Source organism: Erpetoichthys calabaricus, assembly GCF_900747795.2.
Source record: "Erpetoichthys calabaricus chromosome 1 unlocalized genomic scaffold, fErpCal1.3 SUPER_1_unloc_9, whole genome shotgun sequence".
In the NCBI taxonomy this organism is placed as follows: Eukaryota; Metazoa; Chordata; class Cladistia; order Polypteriformes; family Polypteridae; genus Erpetoichthys; species Erpetoichthys calabaricus.
The window spans coordinates 673,688-696,347 of NW_026261600.1; the positions used below are offsets into that span (position 1 = coordinate 673,688).

At 41.2% G+C, this 22,660-nt stretch overlaps 2 protein-coding genes and 1 non-coding gene across 4 annotated transcripts in view; all 3 read right to left on the minus strand.

The window, feature by feature from the left end:
• LOC127526442 (gastrula zinc finger protein XlCGF7.1-like) overlaps positions 1 to 879 on the minus strand; it is a 620,518-nt gene extending 619,639 nt beyond the window's left edge. The window contains exon 1 of one of the 2 annotated variants that reach the window (XM_051921999.1): positions 762 to 877. The gene's annotated coding sequence lies outside the window, so the exon portion shown is untranslated. Of the gene's footprint in view, positions 1 to 761 lie in introns of both variants that reach the window. The other variant, XM_051922002.1, reaches the window with a different exon arrangement.
• The window catches only part of LOC127526444 (gastrula zinc finger protein XlCGF57.1-like), a gene marked incomplete at its 5' end in the record, with an annotated part of 218,960 nt that overhangs the window by 190,552 nt on the left and 5,748 nt on the right, over positions 1 to 22,660 (minus strand). The window lies entirely within an intron of this gene.
• On the minus strand, positions 10,197 to 10,268 carry trnaq-cug (transfer RNA glutamine (anticodon CUG)). Its single transcript has one exon. It is a non-coding gene; the product is annotated as a tRNA-Gln (tRNA).

Here is a 22,660-nt window from a genome sequence, read left to right on the forward strand (position 1 = left end):
TTTGTGACTTTCCCCCTGGGATTAATAAAGTATCTATCTATCTCTATCTATTTTGTTTAACTCTTGCTATCGTACAGTACATTCTGCCTGTCGGCGTTAGTATATATATATATATTTAATTTTTTTTGACATCAGACACTAGAAGCTGCTGACGAACCCTTCTCTTCGTTGTCAGTATGTAGCAGCGAAAAAGTAAAAACAATAAGAGTTTTAACAGACGTCATTGAAGTGGATAATTAGTTTGTGAAACGTTAATGAAAATGGCCAGGAGGTGTCACTAGAGAAGTGAGTGTTAAATACTTCGAAGCTGCCATACGATTTCCGACACGATTGCTTCAAACGTTTTGATGCTTTGTGAGGCTTCACTCCGCCCATCACTACTGGACACCACGGAAGGACAAAACTGAAACAAAGGCAGAAATCAAAGCGCCGTACGTGTGGAATGGCCGTCTCATCGATGTCTGCGATTCGAGAAGGAATCGACAAAAGGAACACACGGAGATGAATGAACAGACGCCAGCGATGTGACTGTGTGGTACGAAGTAAAATCTGGGACTCAGACACATGACGTGAACCGCAGATACCAATGAACAGAAACAGCACGCGGGTGGTCACAGGAGGATTCACTCGAGCAAAGTTCGGCGGGGGGCTAACTAACAAGAACGCGCCGCACGCCACTCATTCAAATCGCGCGCGGCGATTCTAATGGAGCGAATGAAAACTCACACATTCATAAAGTGCATCCCCAAAACTCAGAAAACTTACTGTCTGCCTCTTAGCGATGGGATTGTTTCTGAACTCGTTCACACTTCTCTCTCACTCAGCAACAGCCTTGCGTCCGTAGTGTTTCACAAAGCGAGACAGTGAAGCGTGGGTACAGTAGCTGTCGCGTTGGATGACGTCATCGGCGGGCAACATAGTATCACGTGACAGTTAAGCGAGCCGTCGCGCTGCCTGGAGAGAGGCTGGGTGGCTTAGTATCCGGCTGCCTTATGGGAACCCCTTAAACCAGGGGTAGGCAACGTCGGTCCTGGAGTGCCACAGTATGTGCAGGTTTTTGTTCCAACCCAGTTCCTTAACGAGAACTCAATTATTGCTGATGAAGCACATATTGCTTAAGTGACATTTTAATGCTTCATTTTAGTGGTCTCGCTTGTTAAGGTTCTCCAACCTTAATTGCTTATTTCAATCTTAAACTGCTGCATTCAGTGTTTTAATTGCTCCTTATTAGCAATAAGATGTAAAAGACAAAGCAGCCAGCAGTTCTCCAGCTAGCTTTTTTCCAATTACATCTGTGTGTGTTCATCATGCACAGTTTGATTTAATAAAACACTTAATAGAAAAATGTGACAGACTGAAAATGATCTGTTTTAGGCTTCAAATCATTTGGATGATATCCTTGGAAAGGAAAAAAATCTATGATATAAAAGCCTTACATTGCACAGACTAACAAGCCATAAAATTAAATAAGGTCTGAGATTGGCAATGATTGGTTTCTAATTAAGCAATTGGGTTGAATGAAAACCTGTAGCCACTGCGGCTCACCAGGACCGACATTGCCTACCCCTGTTTTACATCTTATTGCTAATAAGGAGCAATTAAAACACTGAATGCAGCAGTTTAAGATTGAAATAAGCAATTAAGGTTGGAGAACCTTAACAAGCGAGACCACTAAAATGAAGCATTAAAATGTCACTTAAGCAATATGTGCTTCATCAGCAATAATTGAGTTCTCGTTAAGGAACTGGGTTGGAACAAAAACCTGCACATACTGTGGCACTCCAGGACCGACGTTGCCTACCCCTGCCTTAAACCATCAGAATCACCGGAGGAGCTGCGGTTGTTTGGGGCTGCCACAGAGCCGTTTGGTTTTCTGATCATGGACTGAATTTTTCTTTCCAATTATTCTTTTTTCCCTTCGCTTTTGATTTCTTGTAAATAGCTCTTGTAAAATTTAGTAAAACTTCTTGGTGTCTTTTTTGTTTTGTTTTTTGATACGATTATTTATATATCATAATAAGAAACTTCCATCTCTCCAGGATAAGTATAGGTCCCTCCTCTCTTTCTTCTCTGTATCTCCAAAGAAATCCGTTTTAATAATATTCTCTGAAAGAAATGTTCACAAGCTTTTCTCTACCTTTTAAGTCTCTCTTAAGTCCACCTGCTTCTCCAAGACCTGTGTCATTCTTTCCTGATGATTTTGCTTCATTTTTCTCTTTCAAATTCACCAAAAGACATCTTCTGAGTCTCCTCTGTGTCGTTCTCCTCTTTCATCCTTCCCTGCTCTAAATGACTCGGACATTTTTGACCCCGACCTGTGCTCTGGACCCCATTTCTTCACACCTTTCTGCAGTCCATCTCTCCTTCCTTGATCCCCTATTATCTTTTCTTTTTTCAGTGCCTCACTGACCCCCAGTATCTTCTCTACTAATTTCAAGACGTCTTGTTAAATCCTTATGCTTAAAACCCATCTCTCATCCCATCTGCCCATGAGAATTACCATCCTGTGTCCATTCTGACATTTCTGTCCAAAACCCTAGAACTCATAGTTCATAAACACCTCTCTTCATTTCTCTCTGACTATAATCAACTAGATCTACTTCAGTGTGGATTCTCCAAGGGTCCCTCTACTGAGACTCCACTGCTTTCAGTCACAAATGCTCTTAGATCTGCTCGAGCTGCTTCTCCCTCCTCTGTCCTCATCCTCCTTGCCCGTTCATCAGCCTTTGTTATGGTTCACCACTCCCTGCTTATCTCTTCTCCTAATTAAATTGGAATAAGCGGCTCTGCTTTGAACAGGTTCAAGACCTCCCTATCTATCTATCTATCTATCTATCTATCTATCTATCTATCTATCTATCTATCTATCTATCTATCTATCTATCTATCTATCTATCGGACCGATCCTTTTGTGTCTCCTTGGTCTAACTCCTTGTCTTCTTGACAGAACATTTCTACAGATGTGCTTCAAGGACTGGTGTTATGTTCACTTTTCTTTTCCTTGTACATTTGTTCCTTTGTCAATGTTATTTCATCTCACCATCTTCTCCTACCACCTCAATGGTGGTGACTCACAGATCTCCTCTCATTTCTCTCTTACAGTCCACTGCTTTCAGCCGAGATCTTCAGTTGCCTCCCTGACATCTCAATCTGAATGAATGATCAGCACCTTAAAGTGAGGATCTGATCAAAGACTTTGTAATCAGAACAAGTAAGAGAACACTTTTCAAATATACTGTAAATAAAGTGGAAGCAATCAAAAAACATTATTTTCCATCTTACTGTAAGTTTTCTTTCATTTTTAAAATAACATTTTCTTTTAGTTTGTTATTGTTTATATTTTTAATTAGATATATATGGGGCCACCAAAATCTTTTAAGTTCTTGAATCCAGCAACATCCTTGTATTTTTTAATCCTTTCTTTTGTTTAAATTTGCTTTGTTGTGTAATAAAAATGAGGAAAATAACCTGCTTAATAAAGCCCTGAAGACACAGCCTACAATGAATCTCGGCAGAACAACAAAGTATTTCCATAATATTCTCATTATGATCAACTGATGTGGAACTGAACTGACAATACAGCCCTGTGAGCGGTGGATCGGTACGCTCAGTTCAGATCGGGCCGTGCTGTAAAGTGGAGTTTATTTTATTTTCTTCATTAAGCACATGTGCAGTGTGTCACATTAGCTCAGATATGATATCACACACTCCATAAATTATTAACGCTTGTGTAAAACAGATTGGTCAGCACCGTAAACTGTGTAATGAAGTAGACTTTCAATACACATGTGTGCAGATCAGGCGGGCAGCGCAGATCGGGTAGTGACAATGGGTCCAGCTGAAGGGGTCTGTGATTGAGTAGTTCACTGGACACCCAAATGGATCGCAGTGTTTTGTCACCTGGTGTACTGGACTTGAGTCAGATAAATCCTCCCTCAACCCTGACCTTCACCATAATGTAACCGGGTGTCATCACTGATGTGTAATATAAAGTAACACCCTCCTCAATGGAGTGGAGCTCTGGAGGTCCGCACTAAGAGTCTGTTGAAAAAGTTGAATGTAAGATTAGGATAAGAAGGGCTGGCATCAAGAAATGCATTCGGTGTTTTATCGATTTGTCCTGCTTTATCAAACTGTACTACTGTAACACAAACTGACAGACCTGTGGTCTCCTACCACACACAGTGTTGGCAACTTTAACAGGTGAAAGAAATCCCCACAAAATAAGGAAGAAACTAACTGTGTGCAAAGAAGAGACTTGTATTATGATATTTTATTATTTTTCACGCTCCTCATGGCTGCATTTGTAACTGTTTTGGAAACCCAGAAAACCACAGCATGAAAGCATAAAGGAGTATGCATGTAGTATATCAGTTATTTGAAGGATGATATGAATAACAGCAAGTAATCAGATTTAAAAACATGTTGCGAATTGGCAAACCACTGAATATCTGGATGTCAGGTCACAAACACCAGGCAAACGGTTCAAAGACTCCATCAAGCACTTCATAAAAATGAACATGAACTCCAGCAGTAATCCTAAACAGCACGGCTGGACAGATAGCATGTTACAATAAAGCACTGGTCATAAAAATCACAGCAAAACCTCCATTGGAGAAGTCTAGTCAAAAATAGAGAGCATATATAAAAATGAGAACAGCTACAGAAGAAGATTTGAAAAGGTGAATACGTGCCATGAACGTCGTGAACACGTGTCTTGTTATAATCAGATTCAGTTTCCATGTCTGGCTCATGAGAACTTCATGGTAATGATGAAGCACTCACGTCGAGCACTAATAGAAAATACAATAAAATGAGGGAATGTGATTATCAACAACCTGCTACTCAGTAAGGAGTTTAAGAAGCTGCGGCCCAGTAAGTAGATGGCTAACTAATGTCATTTCAATATAAATTAGTGCAGTGGTTAGCGGTGCTGCTTCACGGATTTAACGATCTGGGCTTGAATCCATAGCCTGCTTTTATAAACTTGCCAACATCCATTTCTGTGGACTTTAACTGTGTGAGGAAAACATCAGACTGTTTAGTGATATGTCCTGTTTCCAGAAAATAATGTACAGTAGCACACGATGGCATTTGGTGCTCATCTGAATGTATGCGGCGGCGCACACGCAGTATTGGCCGGTGCGACCTTAAGGTACCTGGTGCGCAGGCTAAAGTAAGTGGTGGGCACAAGATAGTAATTTGTACGCACCAACTTGTTTCCCAGGAAGACAAAAAACACCATATCTCCTCAGGGGCTCCGTACGAGTGTGCAGACGAATACCTGTAAACATAAAGCACGTACCTAAACCCTTACCCTCCCACAAGCCTAATCTTAACCATAGTGTAACGGGGTACGCGATGGGCATTTCGTGATTAATGTTGTCGGCATTATCAGACGCACATCATACGAATTGCAGGCTGCAGTTAAACCCATCTCCTACCATCCCACACTACTTTAATAAATAAAAGCCCAGTCGTCTGCTTTTTATATCACCGCTCTACAAGAGCTGTAAGTCGCGTCAAACTGAAGCGCCGAACCCTTGGTAAGGTCGTAATCAGGCAGCCCCGAAGCGCACGTTTGTAATTTTTTAATCCAACATTATCTCGTACGAACGTGACATTTTCACGTACGTATGTGATAAGGGTTACCCCATAATCTTTTTCACTGTGCGGTTCATAGCTTCCTGTCGCGTGTATCTATGGTCGCGTACGGCTGACATCAGCCAGGGCGACTGTTACTGAAACCACGCTGCCTCACCGCATTGCAGTAAGAAGTTCATACTATAATGCGGTGAGGCGGCAGCGTGGTTTCAGTAACAGTCGCCCTGGATGAACGTTTAAAGAGCCATTGATTTCTATACATTAACTAGCTCATATCGTAACCCCCAAAACCATATAGTGTCCGACCTTGCCGTTTTAACGCATAGACGACAACAATAGCAGTGACGGTTTTCCTTTTTGCGTGTTTTGTGTAAGTAACGGCATCTCGAATCACATTCTCCAGAAAAACCTTAAGCACTCCGCGAGTTTCTTCGTATATCAGGCCAGAAATTCTTTTTACTCCACCTCGACGAGCTAAGCGGCGAATGGCAGGCTTTGTTATACCCTGGATATTGTCACGAAGAACTTTACGATGGCGCTTAGCACCACCTTTGCCAAGGCCCTGTCCTCCATTTCCACGACCGGACATTATCACTCACTATTCGTTAGCTTTCAAACACAAAATAAACACCAACAGACTGCCGTAGACTACTTTTCGAACAAACCGAAGCTAAGTACTGTAAAGGCATTGGCCGGACCTATTAGGAAACACGCACTTCTAAAATGGGCGCTCAGATTCAAACCGCGAGCTCACTCGGCTTTACTTTTCTCCTGATTGAGAGCAGATGCACGTAAATCCGAAACTGTACCTGGTGAAACAAGATTTCCATATTCAAAATTTAAATAATACACTTTCTGTCTTCTTAAAAACTATATTTGATGTGACCTTTTTTAATTCTAAATGGATTTTTTTTTTGTTTTTTTTTAGAAATTTCAATAGTAACTAATAATTGTTTTGTGTTATGTATGTAAGCAGTTTTTTGCATTTTATCAGGTGTTTTTTCCTTTACAATTAGCAAGTATAATTCAGTACACTGTTAATTTTCATTTCTTCTTTTGGGCTAGTTAAGGGCTGCCAGGTTGAGTTTGTAGATAAGGCTTTGGACTTTTAAAATATAATTTTTTAAATCTCTGTTATTGATACACGTTACCCAAAAGCAGGTCACTTCAGTCAGGACCCTTGTTGGATGAATGAGGTGGAGAGACAGATGTTGAATTGAAAAGCTCAATCCTAATGGATATGTTTCACATTTATGCCCTATGCTAGTTTTTCTGGAAGTATTTAAAATATTTTAGCAAAATATAAATGCAATTTGCATGTTGTGAAACCACAAGGGGATAAGTGGTATTTGGATTCTGTGACCCGAGTAAAGTGAGGTTTTCTTTTCTCATGGTTGTTTTTGATATTATTTATTGTACATCATTGACGCCTGTTCTCTCATAACATTTTTTGTACCTCCATTCTCCTTGAAAACATGACTACTTCATATTTATTCTGCACCACACTCCAGTCCAGTTGGTGGCAGTAATGCACCATAGGTGGGTCTGCTAACTGCCATAAAAAGACAAAGAAGAAGAAGAAGAAGTTGGTTTCATCACAGCTTGGCTGTGTTGCACTCGGTGTACTTTTCATTTTCTGAGTATTTTTTGTAATATGTGCACTTTGTTTGGCTCTTTCAAAAAAATCTAATACTTTTATTAAAAATACTAATGCAGTGTAATCCGTTTAGATGTATTGTTATGTGTATAAAGTACAAAGACTCTCTGATGTGTACTCATCATTGCTATGCCAAATCTCTCACTGTAGGCTTTGTAAATTAACCACACAGAATGTATAATGTGAAAACTATGCACTGTTTGGGAAATGTAATCATACAATTTGAGCATGCATCTGTAACTGCTTAAGAAACGGAACTGAAGATGAAAAGTAAAATAATAAGCAGAATGTACAACCCCAAGTCCAATGAAGTTGGGACGTTGTGTAAATAAAAACAGAATACAATGATTTGCAAATCCTTTTCAACCTATACTCAATTGAATACACTACAAAGACAAGATATCGAATGTTCAAACTGATAAACTTTATTGTTGTTTTGCAAATCTTCACTCCTTTTGAATTTGATGCCTGCAACACGTTCGAGAAAAGCCTGGACAGGGGCCTGTTTACCACTGTGTTATATCACCTTTCCTTTTAACAACACTCAATAAGCGTTTGGGAACTGAGGACACTAATTGTTGAAGCTGTGGAGGTGGAATTCTTTCCCATTCTTGCTTGATGTACAACTTCAGTTGCTCAACAGTCCGGGGTCTCCATTGTCGTATTTTGCTCTTCATAATGCGCCACACATTTTCAATGGGAGACAGGTGTGGACGGCAGGCAGGCCAGTCTCGTACCCGCACTCTTTTACTACGAAGCCACGCTGTTGTAACACATGCAGAATGTGGCTTCACATTGTCCTGCTGAAATAAGCAGGGACGTCCCTGAAAAAGACGTCGCTTGGATGGCAGCATATGTTGCTCCACAACCTGTATGTACCTTTCAGCATTGATGGTGCCTTCACAGATGTGCAAGTTACCCATGACATGGGCACTAACACACCCCCATACCATCACAGATGCTGGCTTTTGAACTTTGCGCTGATAACAATCCGGATGGTCCTTTTCCTCTTTGGCCCTGAGGACACGACGTCCATGATTTCCAAAAACAATTTGAAATGTGGACTCGTCAGACCACAGCACACTATTCCACTTTGCGTCAGTCCATCTCAGATGAACTCGGGCCCAGATAAGCTGGCGGCGTTTCTGGGTGTTGTTGATATATGGCTTTCACTTTGCATGGTAGAGTTTTAACTTGTACTTGTAGAAGTAGCGACGAACTGTGTTAACTGACAATGGTTTTCTGAAGTGTTCCTGAGCCCACGTGGTAATATCCTTTACAGAATGATGTCGGTTTTTAATGCAGTGCCACCTGAGGGATCGAAGGTCACGGGCATCCAGTGTTGGTATTCAGCCTTACGTGCAGAGATTTCTCCTAATATTGATTTTTCTAATATTTTGATGATATTATGGACAGTTGATGATGAAATCCCTAGATTCCTTGCAATTGTATGTTGATAAACGTTGTTCTTAAACTGCTGGACTATTTGCCCACGCAGTTGTTCACAAAGTGGTGAACCTCGCCCCATCCTTGCTTGTGAACGACTGAGCCTTTTGGGGATGCTCCTTTTATACCCAATCATGACAAACACCTGTTTCCAATTCACCTGTTCACCTGTGGAATGTTCACAACTGGTGTTTTTTGAACATTCCTTAACTTTCCCAGTCTTTTGCTGTCCCTGTCCCAGCTTTTTTGGAACGTGTTGCAGGCATCAAATTCAAAAGGTGTGAAGATTTGCAAAACAACAATAAAGTTTATCAGTTTGAACATTCGATACCTTGTCTTCGTAGTGTATTCAATTGAATATAAGTTGGAAAGGATTTGAAAATCATTGTATTCTGTTTTTATTTACGTTTTACACAACGTCCCAACTTCATTGGAATTGGGGTTGTAATTTGAAGAAAGAAGGGGAATGGTGGTATCATAACAGCAGCTATGACACCCATTGTGAGCAGAAAAATAAGCAAGAATCGTAGCCTAACCTTAATTAAATAATACCAAGAATCTGTGGTAAAATTAAATTTTTCCAGTTTACTTTTGTTTGTTACAACGATTCCTCAGGAACATGACAAATATGCGTTCCACCCATTAGCTCGATTGCAAAACACAAGAGCAGGCTATTTAGTTTTTTGAATTTTTTAATAAAATATGCTTCACTTCAAAAATCATTATCATGTTACAAATTAAAATATACCATTACAGTGAAGAGGTAACTTCAATTTGAAAAATACTGAACATATCCTAACTTATAAAAACATGAATGATTCAAAACTGTAATGTACAATTACTTCCCAAAAAGTTCTTGTGCAAAGTATATAAGATATCTGTATGAATTAATAAATGTTCCTAAATTCTTCACACTTGTGGCATATTTATAAATCATAAATCACTCATATCATGTTAAATTTGTGCATGTAAAAAAAGTGCCCTCAAATATCTCTATGTGGAAGAAAATACAGAAAGAGAAAGAAATGGTCCCCGTTCGGGGTAAGAAAAGAAATCCCTGCAATATAAATAATTCTCCGATTGTCTTTATAGATTTTGGATGGAGGGTGTTGAGAACACAAATATTAGCTGATTAATATTAGCAAATAGTAATTATTATTAATATTAACAGATGTTAGCTACCTCAGATTATTGATCACTTGTGAGAGCCAAAGGGCAAGTAAGTGCTTTCCAGGAGAATTTGGAGGTCTGCACAGTCCCCCCTGCAAGCAGATTAACTTCAATTGTCAGCCGCTATCCACACTGCAGATATTTAAAAACGCACAAACAGAGTAAACTGCCTTAGATTTTTCACGAAGTGTGCAAGTGAAGTAACCAGTTACAGTCCTTTTAAATGTATGCTTTTAAAACTCGCTCTGAACTTTTATCACTGAACAGTAATGTCTCTCTGTTTCGTGCGTCCGAATTTTATGAACCAAGACAGACAAACAGGTTCCACCGAGATTTGAACTCGGATCGCTGGATTCAGAGTCCAGAGTGCTAACCATTACACCATGGAACCGTCTTAAGCACTTTTTTACAGTAAATACGGTAATGGCGAAGCACTGTAACGTGTTTATTTACATTTTAGGTGCTAGTTTGACATACTAAAAACTGTTCAGTTCTTTTTTTAATAATGTAAATATACTTGTAATACTTCTGTGCCCTCGGAATCTTTACCCGATGCATACACTGCATTTTTGCGTCTCATATTTGGGACGACCTTCACACATTTAAGAGTTTTTATTTACCTCTGGTGAGAATTTCCGCAGTTCCTACCTGTGACATTTCACCTTCCCTCATAGTTGAGCTCACTTGAAGTTTTCTGAGTGTCTTAGGAGACTCTTTGGATGGCAGTACCTGTTCATTTGCTATGCTGCCCAAAAAGCAATTATAGATGTTCTAAAAAAATCGTAAAAAATAAGAATCAAACGAAACATATTGTAGCATACCTGTGTCCGGATATAAGAGGGACTAACTGTTTGAGAGGCCAAGTCCAAAATGATGGGATTCCTGGAGAAGCGGACTTGAAATCCTCGCTAATGAGCGGAAATTGAGAGGGGCGTGTCACCGCTGCTGAAGCCCATCCCCCTGGCTGCGTGGCTCTAATGTGTACCCGAGTATTAGGTCGGCTCACGGAGGGGAGGAACAGGGAGACAGACAAGTTACCTGTGACCCCGGGTACGCGAGAATTTAGCCCTACCTCTGTAATACACCTTTTACTGTCAGATGCGTCCGACTGAAAACCGCATGGGGGGTGGCGTGATGATTTCGCGCTGTCCACGGCCGTTTTCCGAGAGCTAAACAGGGGAAACAAGGCTCAAAGATCAGGGGCTATAGGTCTAGTTTCTGTGAACATGTTGGGGGACGTCTCTCGCAGATTAGGGGCAACACGCTTGAGATCGGAGGCTAAAGCCCTGGAACACCCCTGCCTAACGACGCCACTGGGCAGGCGGTGTTTATGTGTGGGCAAATGAGATAAGCAGCTGGGAGCGCCCATCGGAGTGTAAAGCGGCAAATTCCATTCCATTCCAATCCCGTTACAATATTAAACGTGTCGAATTTCTCTAGATAAAACGCGACAACAAAAATTATTTCTTTGCGGCCCATTTTTAATACATTATTGTAGAGCATCGACATAGAAAGACTATAAGACCCATAACGAATGGGAGTTAAGCCAAATAATGGGCGCATTGTTTCCACAACAAATGATGTACAATAGTCTTCTTGCAGAAATAAACTACGCTGTAAAAGCCATGTAAACCGCTCCGTAAAAATAACAGTCACTTCTCTAGACGGGCTATTGCACTCTCACAGTGTTACAGATCGTGTGGTGTCCCTTTCCACGTCTCTCCGTTATCATTTACATCGCCGTGTTTATACTGTCCTGACAATCTCCACCAGCGTTCTCGAGCCTTCCCGGACTTGAAAGGTATAACGAGAAAAGTCCTGGGGTTCCAGGAACGTAGAACTCAGGACACCTGTGAATACCCTGCTATCGATCGCCTCTCCATCCCCGTCTGTAGGGTGACAATGCTGGTTACTACAGTGTGTATGTTTTGTACGTTGGATAAGGCCGTTTTATTTTTACTTCGTTGTCTCACTAGAAGGTACTACTTAGAAAGGAACTATCTATCTAATGTGAAATTCTCCCCTGGGAAACCCTTACTGAGTGCAGATAGACGTGTGGGTATACAATGACCAGGGTGAGGTCCCGCCTTGTACCCAGCAGCATAGACTCGTCTAGAAAACGATTGACAATATGCTCCATTGCAAGGAGCTTTAAAAGGAAAACATTTTTTCAGTATGTTATTGGCACAACAACTTTGCAAAATAAGCAATGTTACATAACAGGAAGATACAATTGATGCTTTGAGCAGAATAATAAAAGGTTAAAAATAAATTTTTAGCAGAGGATGGTTTCGATCCATCGACCTCTGGGTTATGGGCCCAGCACGCTTCCGCTGCGACACTCTGCTCTATATTACTGTCCACTTGTAAATTAAATAAATAAATAATCAACATGTCGCTAGCGGGCGATGTTTATCAAATCCAGTTTATTTTTATTTAAATAAAATAAAAGTAAACCAAATGATCACTTAACGGTGCCATAAAATGATTTACATAGGTCTCAAATGTTCAAAACTATAACTAAATCGCAAAAGACACCAGAGTATAACAATAACAAGGCAAAAGAAAAGCAATACATTTATTATTTAATTGAAATATTGTGTATCATACAATAGTTAAAATCTTTTTTTTTTTTTTTTTTTACGTCATAATTGTTGCCTTGGTGGCGCAGCTTCCCGGGTCCTCCCTGCGTGGAGTTTGTATGTTCTCCCCGTGTCTGCGTGGGTTTCCTCCCACAGTCCAAAGACATGTCAGTTAGGTGCATTGGCGATTCTAAATTGTCCCTAGTGTGTGTGTGTGTGTGTGTGTGTGTGTGTGTGTGCGCGCGTCCTTGTTTCCTGCCTTGTGCCCTGTGTTGGCTGGGATTGGCTCCAGCAGACCCCCGTCACAGAGAATGTGCAGCATTGTTCATAATGCCACTCAGTTTTGCTTTACCTCTCTCCTTTGCTGCTACCTCCATGGTCCAGAATGCATCCTATAACTGAGCCTGCCCTTTTAGTTAGCTTGTACATTCAGTGGCCTCTCTTGAAGTGATCTTACCAGCCCAACACACACCATACTGGTTATCAAAGAGTCACAGAAGATGTGATGGATGTCACTATTGAGTCTCCCAAGTAAAAAAGAGCATGCTGTGCCCTTACTTATATAGTTCCTCTGTGTTCTGAGACCAGTCCACCCAGTTATTGATGTGGCCCCCCAAGTACTTGTAGAACCTCGTTTTCTTTATATCCACTACCTGCTTAGTGACCAGACATAGAGGCTATTTGGTGTGTCAAAAGTCAATAAGCAATTCCTTGGTTTTGCTGATTTCTGAGATGCAGACAATTCTCTTTGCACCAAGAAACAAAGTTGTTTACCTGACTCCTCTCCTCTGTCTCATCCCCCTTATCATTATATACCCCATAATTGCTGAATCATCTGAGACATTCCACAAGTAACATGACCTGATCCTATATTTATAGTATGAGGTGTACAGAGTGAAGAGAAGAGCAGGCAGGACTGTTCCTTTTGGTGTCCCAGTGTTGTTCACATCCACGTCAGAGGTGTGGTCCTTAAGTCTCACAAACTGAGGTCTGTCTGACAGTTGGTCCCGTTATCCAGGACACCACAGGCTCATCTACCTGCAGAATCTCTTCTCTTACTGTTGAACATGCACATACTGTAGTTATCCTCTTTGCCTATACTTTATCGCAAGCCTTTCTTAATTGAGCCTTCTGAATCTACAGTATATGAACGACTACGTGCTACTGACATTTTATTTAACTTTTTTTGGAACTTGTTGTGTCACAAATAATTTTCTTTGTGGATTGGCGAACCATTAAAAGGTTACTTTGCTAAATATCTTCCAGTCAATAGCTTGCTTTAACGAACGACATTAAGTAAAGCGCTCCTGTGTTACTATGCCAAACTGAGTTCGCGTGTCAGTCTATCTAGATATTTATCTTTGTTTATGACTGAGACTTGTTACAATTAACGTATTTATCAGATATACGTAAGTAGAAATCGTTTTACCGACTATTAACTGGTCAATAGCAATTTTATTTAAAACGTAACGCAGGTTCCACAAAGATTCGAACTCGGATCGCTGGATTCAGAGTGCTAACCATCACACCATAGTTTCAATACCATCGTACTACTAAAATGTTTAGGCATTCACTTTATTAAAATAGGTAAAAAGTATTTTGTTTTGGTAAGTACTCGTTTGTTTTCTTATATAATTGCGTTGTTTAAAGACTAAAGCCGGGACGCGGATAAAAATCTGTCATTTTGAACTGTGCATATTACCCAGAAAAAGAATATATTCTGTACTTTTAATAGCAATGTGTGCGATCACAAAACACTTTCTAGAGAAAACAATATTTCAAATGTATAGGGTTTTAAAATTAACGTATACCAATGGATCTACGTAAATAGCACGTGAAGAATACAATGCTGAGATATGCTAATGTTCAAAAACAGAGTTAGCAGAGGATGGTTTCGATCCATCGACCTCTGGGTTATGGGCCCAGCACGCTCCCACTGCACCACTCTGCTTTTTAAGAATTTTAATTTGCAGTGATATAAAAAAAACTATACAAGCATCCAACTGCAGTCAGGACATGTTTCAGTTCTTAATATATCAGCGCACCTCAGACACTATGAAGCCCGTACGTTCCCGTCGCCTTCTAGAGACACACTCCTCGTGCGCTCGTGTGTCGTGCTCCCCGTTATCAGATGGAATCGGGAGCTTCGAGGCCTGTGTAATGCAGGTTTCAAAAACTTGCAACATGTATTTTCACATCTGGACCTCTTACAGCAAGTCACTACCACAGAATGAGTTTGTCTGTTAATATTTGTATATGGAGAATGTAAGAAAATAAATGCATAATAAGAACGCCACAATGTCATCACATTTCAGTATAATAAAACACAAGAACAACGTATCAAACATTACTTTTATTTAAGGTGGCATAGTGCAAAACGGCATAAGGTATAGTTTCGCTATTGTCTTGACTGCTACAAATACAATAGACCATTATGAATTGTATTAATAGACAATTTCCTTAATATGAATCAAATAAACCATATAATTTGAGTAAACAGTGCATGCCGGTCTTCAGAAGTTCTTTCGAATATTCACTTGTCATTACTACTGTGAACTGTGCTATTACTGACCTCATTATTTTCTTGTTTTTATATTAATGCAATACTTTACGTTAAGTCTCCCGATGCGGTTTTATTGATAAACTGTATTGCTTTCATTTTTATACCTCCGACAATTTAGTAACCAGACTCATTTGAGAACAATATTGACATCTAGTGGATTTTTTGTGTAAGTTACTAATGGCTTTTACTTTATAATTTCACACACATTCATACTCATATCCATGTATGTATACTTCTTTATATACCATCCAATAAATAAGCTATAATTTCCTTCTGAGCTGCAGTGTGAAATACTCTGAATTCTTTTGCCTGTGTTCTGACCGACACTCCAGAGTGAACACTACATGTCCTGAACTCCTCATAGACACACAGTCGCCTTTTGCTATGTGCATACTCATACCAGAAGATTTCATACCATACTGATGGCTTTGCTGTTATAATGGCCCCTCGGCGCATCTTTGTGTAATTATTTGCTACAAGCCACAGCAGAACAAATCCACTGTTGAAACAGAATTGGAGAGACAAAAGAATTAACATATGCAGCCTGAAGCTAAGAGGCTTGAATAAATTATTGATAGGTGATGTCACTGTGGAATATGTAAAACTCTACTCGTGACAGTTGCTGTGAGCAGACAAGTGAATAGGAAACTTATCCTTACCTCAAGAAAATGGTACTGAGAATCTATAATAAAATGCGTCACTTCCAGGTTCCTTTTGTTGTCACAAGCATGACCAAAAATATGGAAGTCTATCCCTCCTCAGGAAGAACAGGCACTGTGTTTCTTCACAGATGATGTTAGAGGACTTTTGTTGACTATACACTAATGCAAAACTGCTGAGCGCAGAGCAGATTACACCCGGTGTCCTCCCAGAGGAGAAACCCCTTTCTCAGATTAAACAGAATGGGCTCAAGGCTCACCCTGCTGGTCCCTCTAAGGAAAATATTTCTGCTCTCTTAGCCTTAAAACATTTTCCAGCCCAAAAACCAGAAGTTTTCTAAAATTTGTTCAGACATTAATTGTTAAATTATGTGCAACAAGAACTGGAGCAGATATTATGACTGTGACCTCCATTCCTGCTGTTTTGAATATTTCTCTGATGGCTCCTACATTGCTACATACACCAGATAATTTCAGATCGATCATCTATATGAAATGCTAATGGTATCCATCCATCCATCCATCCTCTTCCGCTTCTCCGAGGTCGGGTCGCGGGGGCAGCAGCTTGAGCAGAGATGCCCAGACTTCCCTCTCCCCGGCCACTTCTTCTAGCTCTTCCGGGAGAATCCCAAGGCGTTCCCAGGCCAGTCGAGAGACATAGTCCCTCCAGCGTGTCCTGGGTCTTCCCCGGGGCCTCCTCCCAGTTAGACGTGCCCGGAACACCTCACCAGGGAGGCGTCCAGGAGGTATCCTGATCAGATGCCTGAGCCACCTCATCTGACTCCTCTCAATGCAGAGGAGCAGCGGCTCTACTCTGAGCCCCTCCCGGATGACTGAGCTTCTCACCCTATCTTTAAGGGAAAGCCCAGACACCCTGCGGAGGAAACTCATTTCAGCCGCTTGTATTCGCGATCTCGTTCTTTCGGTCACTACCCATAGTTCATGACCATAGGTGAGGGTAGGAACATAGATCGACTGGTAAATTGAGAGCTTCACCTTGTGGCTCAGCTCCTTTTTCACCACGACTGACCAATGCAGTGCCCACATTACTGCGGATGCCGCACCGATCCGCCTGTCAATCTCACACTCCATTCTTCCCTCACTAGTGAACAAGACCCCGAGATACTTGAACTCCTCCACTTGGGGCAGGATCTTGCTACCAACCCCGAGAGGGCACTCCACCCTTTTCCGGCTGAGGAACATGGTCTCGGATTTGGAGGTGCTGATTCCCATCCCTGCCGCTTCACACTCAGCTGCGAACCGATCCAGAGAGAGCTGAAGATCACGGCCTGATGAAGCAAACAGGACAACATCATCTGCAAAAAGCAGTGACCCAATCCTGAGTCCACCAAACCGGACCCCCTCAGTTATGAATCGGTGACAAAGGGCAGCCCTAGCGGAGTCCAACTCTCACTGGGTTCGATTTACTGCTGGCAATGCGGACCAAGCTCTGGCACCGATCGTACAAGACTGAACAGCTCTTATCAGGGGTCCGGTACCCCATACTCGGAGTACCCCCCACAGGATTCCCCAAGGGACACGGTCGAATGCCTTTTCCAAGTCCACAAAACACATGTAGACTGGTTGGGCAAACTCCCATGCACCCTCCAGGACCCTGCTAAGGGTATAGAGCTTGTCCACTGTTCCGCGACCAGGACGAAAACCACACTGTTCCTCCTGAATCCGAGGCTCGACTATCCGACGGACCCTCCTCTCCAGGACCCCCGAATAGACTTTTCCAGGGAGGCTGAGGAGTGTGATCCCTCTGTAGTTGGAACACACCCTCCGGTCCCCTTTTTTAAAGTGGGGGACCACCACCCCGGTCTGCCAATCCAGAGGCACTGTCCCTGATGTCCATGCGATGTTGTAGAGACGTGTCAACCAAGACAGTCCTACAACATCCAGAGCCTTGAGGAACTCCGGGCGACCCTAAAAAAGCCACGAACAACTGACCGGGGCTGAAGAGTGGTTGTTAGAATTATTGTGACGAGTAAACAGCATGTGGACATGAGGAAGGCCGCGCTTCTGAAATTCGATTACGTAATCAATAACAACCCTAAAAGATGTTGTTGTAGAATGTCTGTAAGTAATTCCTTCATCTTAATCCAAAAGACTCGTACTACAATATCAGGTCTGTGCTCCGGTCTTTGGCTATCCGACAGTCCATGTAGAATTACATGTGAAAGTGATAAATAAATCAGGCTTTCCGAATTTACGTACTATGGCCATGGCATCCTGATAGTTTTGTTGTACGTATCTTGGACTTCCTGTAAATGTGGACGGTAATCTGATCATTTTGCCTACACGTATGTTGTTATTTTCAGCCTTTTCTTGCAGTGTGTCTGATAGTCCTTTGGGTATCCGTCAATAAGGGCGCGCACATAAAGGCGAGCTTCAAAAGGGTGACGTCAATTGGGCGCAGCGAATAAAGGCAAACGCAACAACAAAATTATTACAGAAAATTTATTACATAAAGGCAATGACTGAATGTATAAAAAGGTGAAAGCAAGTTACACTTGAAGCTGTAGATTATGTGCAATGCCACGTAGATATTCGAGATGCGGTCTATTAGCATAATCAAGGTGTGACACCCCGTGTAGTGGGAATCAAATCACCAGTCTACACTCTGGATGTCTAGTAAATGGGACCGAGCGTGACCAGGATGATAATGGATGACAGGGAGACACGGACACAAAAAGGGTTGGGTTTTTAAAAATAAAGTGAAGTTTTATTTACAGGTGCACTTAACAAAAATAATGTCCTGCGGAATTTATATATTAAAACACAGTTCAATACCGCAAAAGACACACAAAAACAGTAAATAAATGATGTTCAAAAATAGTGACTATATACAAAAATAAACAGTGCACCAAAACCCATAACCCAAATAAATACCTCCACCAAAAAGTATTCCAGAGATATTTTTACAAAAACAAATATTTACAAAAACAATGCACAAGCCGTCATGTCTGGTAAATCCGAACTGTCCTACTGAGTACCTTTCTCTTAGAGGGTCTAATCAAAAAAGCACCATGCTCTGGGGCAATGCGTTCCTTTTATAATCGGTGCTCTTGTACCGACTAATTAAACTGTCCATTGTCATCCCTCTACAACCGCGCGATGACGAGAACTCGTCGGCGAGAAGTGGCGTCTCTTGTCCTGCAAAAATGCTATATTAAATCGAGCAGCCGGCGCGCGCGCGCATAGCTGTGGCGGCTTTTGAGACGCAACTGCGCTTCTGCCTTAAGTTACTGTAAGCACTTTTAACATTTTACGTCCTTCCCCTGAGCTACTGCCCAGACAACTTCACACATGGGATCCCTTTTCTAAACCGCGGTAAACTAATATTATGACGCTTCACCCTTTCTTTTACACTTTTAGAGTTATGGGGTCGCAGGAGGCACACGCAAGAGTGGAAAACCGTTAATGCCATCCCGGCCGGTTAATGGCAAGGCTGTCTCTCCATACTGCACGAGACCTACTGCGACACTCTCTAAAAGGCGCTAAGGTCAGTGAAGATGTCCATCTGCATTCTATACAAAAGGAAAAGGCAAGTTTCCTTTCTTTATACTTTGATTTTTTCCCCAAACAAATGCCTCTCAACACTGCAGAGGACACTTGACAAATTTTATTTACTTATAGGTAATGCCAGTAAGGCACATTACCACACAAGGACAATTAATTTAATTCGCTCCGAAGGTCATCCTTTTGAAGCGCTCCTTTATTTATGTGCGCTTTTATTCTCCGCGCCCAATTGAGGTCGCCCTTTTGTGCGCGCCCTTATTGAATAGAACCAGTCCTTTGTGTTGTTCCACGCGCAGATCTTGTTGATGTGATCTGAGATCGTTGAGACGCGCGCCCTCTGTTTTAACATACGCATCTACGACGGACTGTTGGAATAGTTTACCGCTGGAGTGTAAAATACTAAATGTATTCCTCATTGCTAATCTGTACGCATGCAATTGACGTTGAGAAATCCTGACTCGCTTGGCGGTTCTTTTATCAGAAACATGTTGTAAATCTTTGTGCCAGCCAATGTCTCCATAAGGGAATAAAAGTGTGTAAACCACAGGATCGCAATTCATATTGAGCGTGGAAATCTGTTTACAGGAGTTGCCTATGGGATAGATGCAAATGTCCCTTTCGGCAGGCGGTTCGCCGTCTTCTCCGACGAAAATCTCTGCAACATCGGTGTGACATGTCGGGACATTGTATCGTCGTAAATCCTGCTCAGGGTATTCCTTGAAAACCATTCGTACAGATGCTGTTGGATTGGACTGAGCGATTTCATGCGTGTGTTTGTGTGATTTAGCGAAGGGGTTGATGGTCCTGAGCATGGAATCTAGCTGGACTCTGGAGAAGTACATTTGCGCTGCATGTAGAGTTTGATTTATTTTGTAAACGTACTTCAGTAGCTTGTCGAGAAATGTCATGTCGGCTGGGGACCGGTTTTGAAATGGAAGCAGGACGATCCAGAAGAGAAATATATATAAGAGATGGAATAGTCCTTCAATTTCGCATATACATGCGAATAATTTAATACAATTATTGACTTTAAAATCCTGCTTATGGTTTACAAAGCCTTAAATAATCTCGGCCCATCTTATATATCGGAATGTCTGACACCTTATAGTCCAAATCGTAACCTCAGATCCTCAAATGAGTGTCTGCTTAGAATTCCAAGAGCAAAACTTAAAAGAAGTGGCGAGGCGGCCTTCTGCTGTTATGCACCTCAAATCTGGAAAAGCCGCCAGTAGGAATTCGCCAGGCTGATACAGTGGAGCACTTTAACAAACTGCTGAAAACACATTACTGTAACATGACTTTCTGATAAGTTCACCTTCATTTAATCCTGATACTCTGTGTATTCAGTTCATTATCATAACTATTCATGGTGGCTCTACAATCCGTACTAACCCCTACTCTCTCTTCTGTTTCTTTTCCCGGTTTTCTGTGGTGTTGACCTGCACCTCCACCACCTGATCAAAGCACCGTGATGTTCCTCCATTGATGGATTAAAAGCCAGAAGTCTACATGACCGTCATCATCAAGTCCTTCCATGAGAACCCTAAATACAAAGAGGACTGATCATTGATGTTAGGTAGAATGTCCAGAGGGGGCTGGGTGGTCTCGTGGCCTTGAACCCCTGCAGATTTTATTTTTTCTCTCCAGCCGTCTGGAGTTTTTTTTTGTTTTTTCTGTCCTCCCTGGCCATCGGACCTTAGTCTTATTCTATGTTAATTAGTGTTCTCTTATTCTAATTCTTACTTTGTCCTTTCTTCATTATGTAAAGCACTTTGAGCTACATTATTTGTATGAAAATGTGCTATAGAAATAAATGTTGTTGTTGTTACATAGTAAGTTGCGGATGTTTTATTGATTTATTTATGTTGTAGGGAGCAGATTTTCTTCCTTTTAAATGCAATGAGTTCAAGTAAAAAGTCTCAAATAAATAAAATACCTAAGTAAATATACAGATAACCTACCTGAAAATTCTACTTCAGCACAGTAACGAAGTTGTTTTATTTCAATTCTTCCCATCTCTGATCCATCGCATCATCGTTAACAAATGCTTTACCTTCATTCTGTGCACATTCTCTCTTCAAGTTTCTTCTTTTTACGTTTTTCATGTCATCTTAGGTATCAATGTGACTTTCGCTCCTGTTATTTTCCTCCTGACTCTCAGTCAGCCTTCCCATCATTCCTGGCGGTAGACGTCACTCATTGTGCGACACGACTGTCTGGTGATAATCACTGATTTTGAATTAATTACCCCTCAAACACAAGCCAAAGCTTTCCTGCCACTGCAGCGGAGTTTTGTTTAAATCAAATGTTTAATTTGTAATCAGATACTGTAAGTGCTTCATGAAACACATGACGGGGCTTAGCTGGCTACACACAGACAGGTGATGTTCATACTCCACAAATAAACTGAGGCTGAACTTGCAGCTTGGGGGCCCTTAGTGGCTTCGATGGCCCTCTGCTTCTGTGGAGACTTCATAGAGCAAGAAATGGCGCTGGATATTGTACACAATTATTATGATTTTCATCATTTGTAATGGCTCTAAATTATGTGTTTGCATGAGGACACCTGATTAAAAATTCAATTGCAATTAATCTCTCAGTTCAAATTTGTGATCGAAAGTCACTTTGTATTAATTAAAATTTGTCACATTTCCTTCAAGCAAATTAATTAATATTTTTTTTTAAAGCAGAATAACTCAGGGATTACTTTCTAATAGAAAACAGTTTTAATAATCAGGTGCTTATGTATATTAAATTATTTTGGTTTCTTTATTGAACAGTTTTGTGTAACAGAAACAAATGAACAAACAGTACAACACTAATTAGTGAATGGCTCAAAGTAGGATTAATTAATTAATACTTCAGAGCCACACAACAATGCAAATTAGTTGGAACTTTGATTGGTTACGTCAATAATTCTGTCTTTAAAATGATATGAAGATGAAAAATAAAACATTATTGTGTTTCTGCCTATTTATTTAGCCAGTTGCTTAAGCAGACTTCAGTTTGTTTCCACCAGTTGTTTAAGTGATGATATCTCAGATACAAAAACAAAAGTTCACAAGTGACCAGTGCTGGGAAACGTCACTTAAATTATATTCATTACATTGCTCATTACTTACAAAATCCTAATCTCCTCCAGTTCAGCGCGTTTCTCTTCTTCACTTGTCTCGATGGGGGAAAAACAAACAGTCGTAGTAAAGCTGTACGCACACTGCATGTGTTGCTGCCATGATGTGATTTAACTGATCGGTTACTTCACTGCATTTCTCAGTTTGCTATCTGCACTTTGTTTGGAGCTCATGATGGACAACACGTTACCTCTGGAAGGACAGGATCTCACATCCCAGTCCAAACGGTGAGATGGAATCCTCGTCTGTCAGCAGCCTCGGCCGAGCACTTCAAGCTTAGTGCACTGAGCCCGTTGTCTGAAAGGCCGTAGCGGCGCCCACAG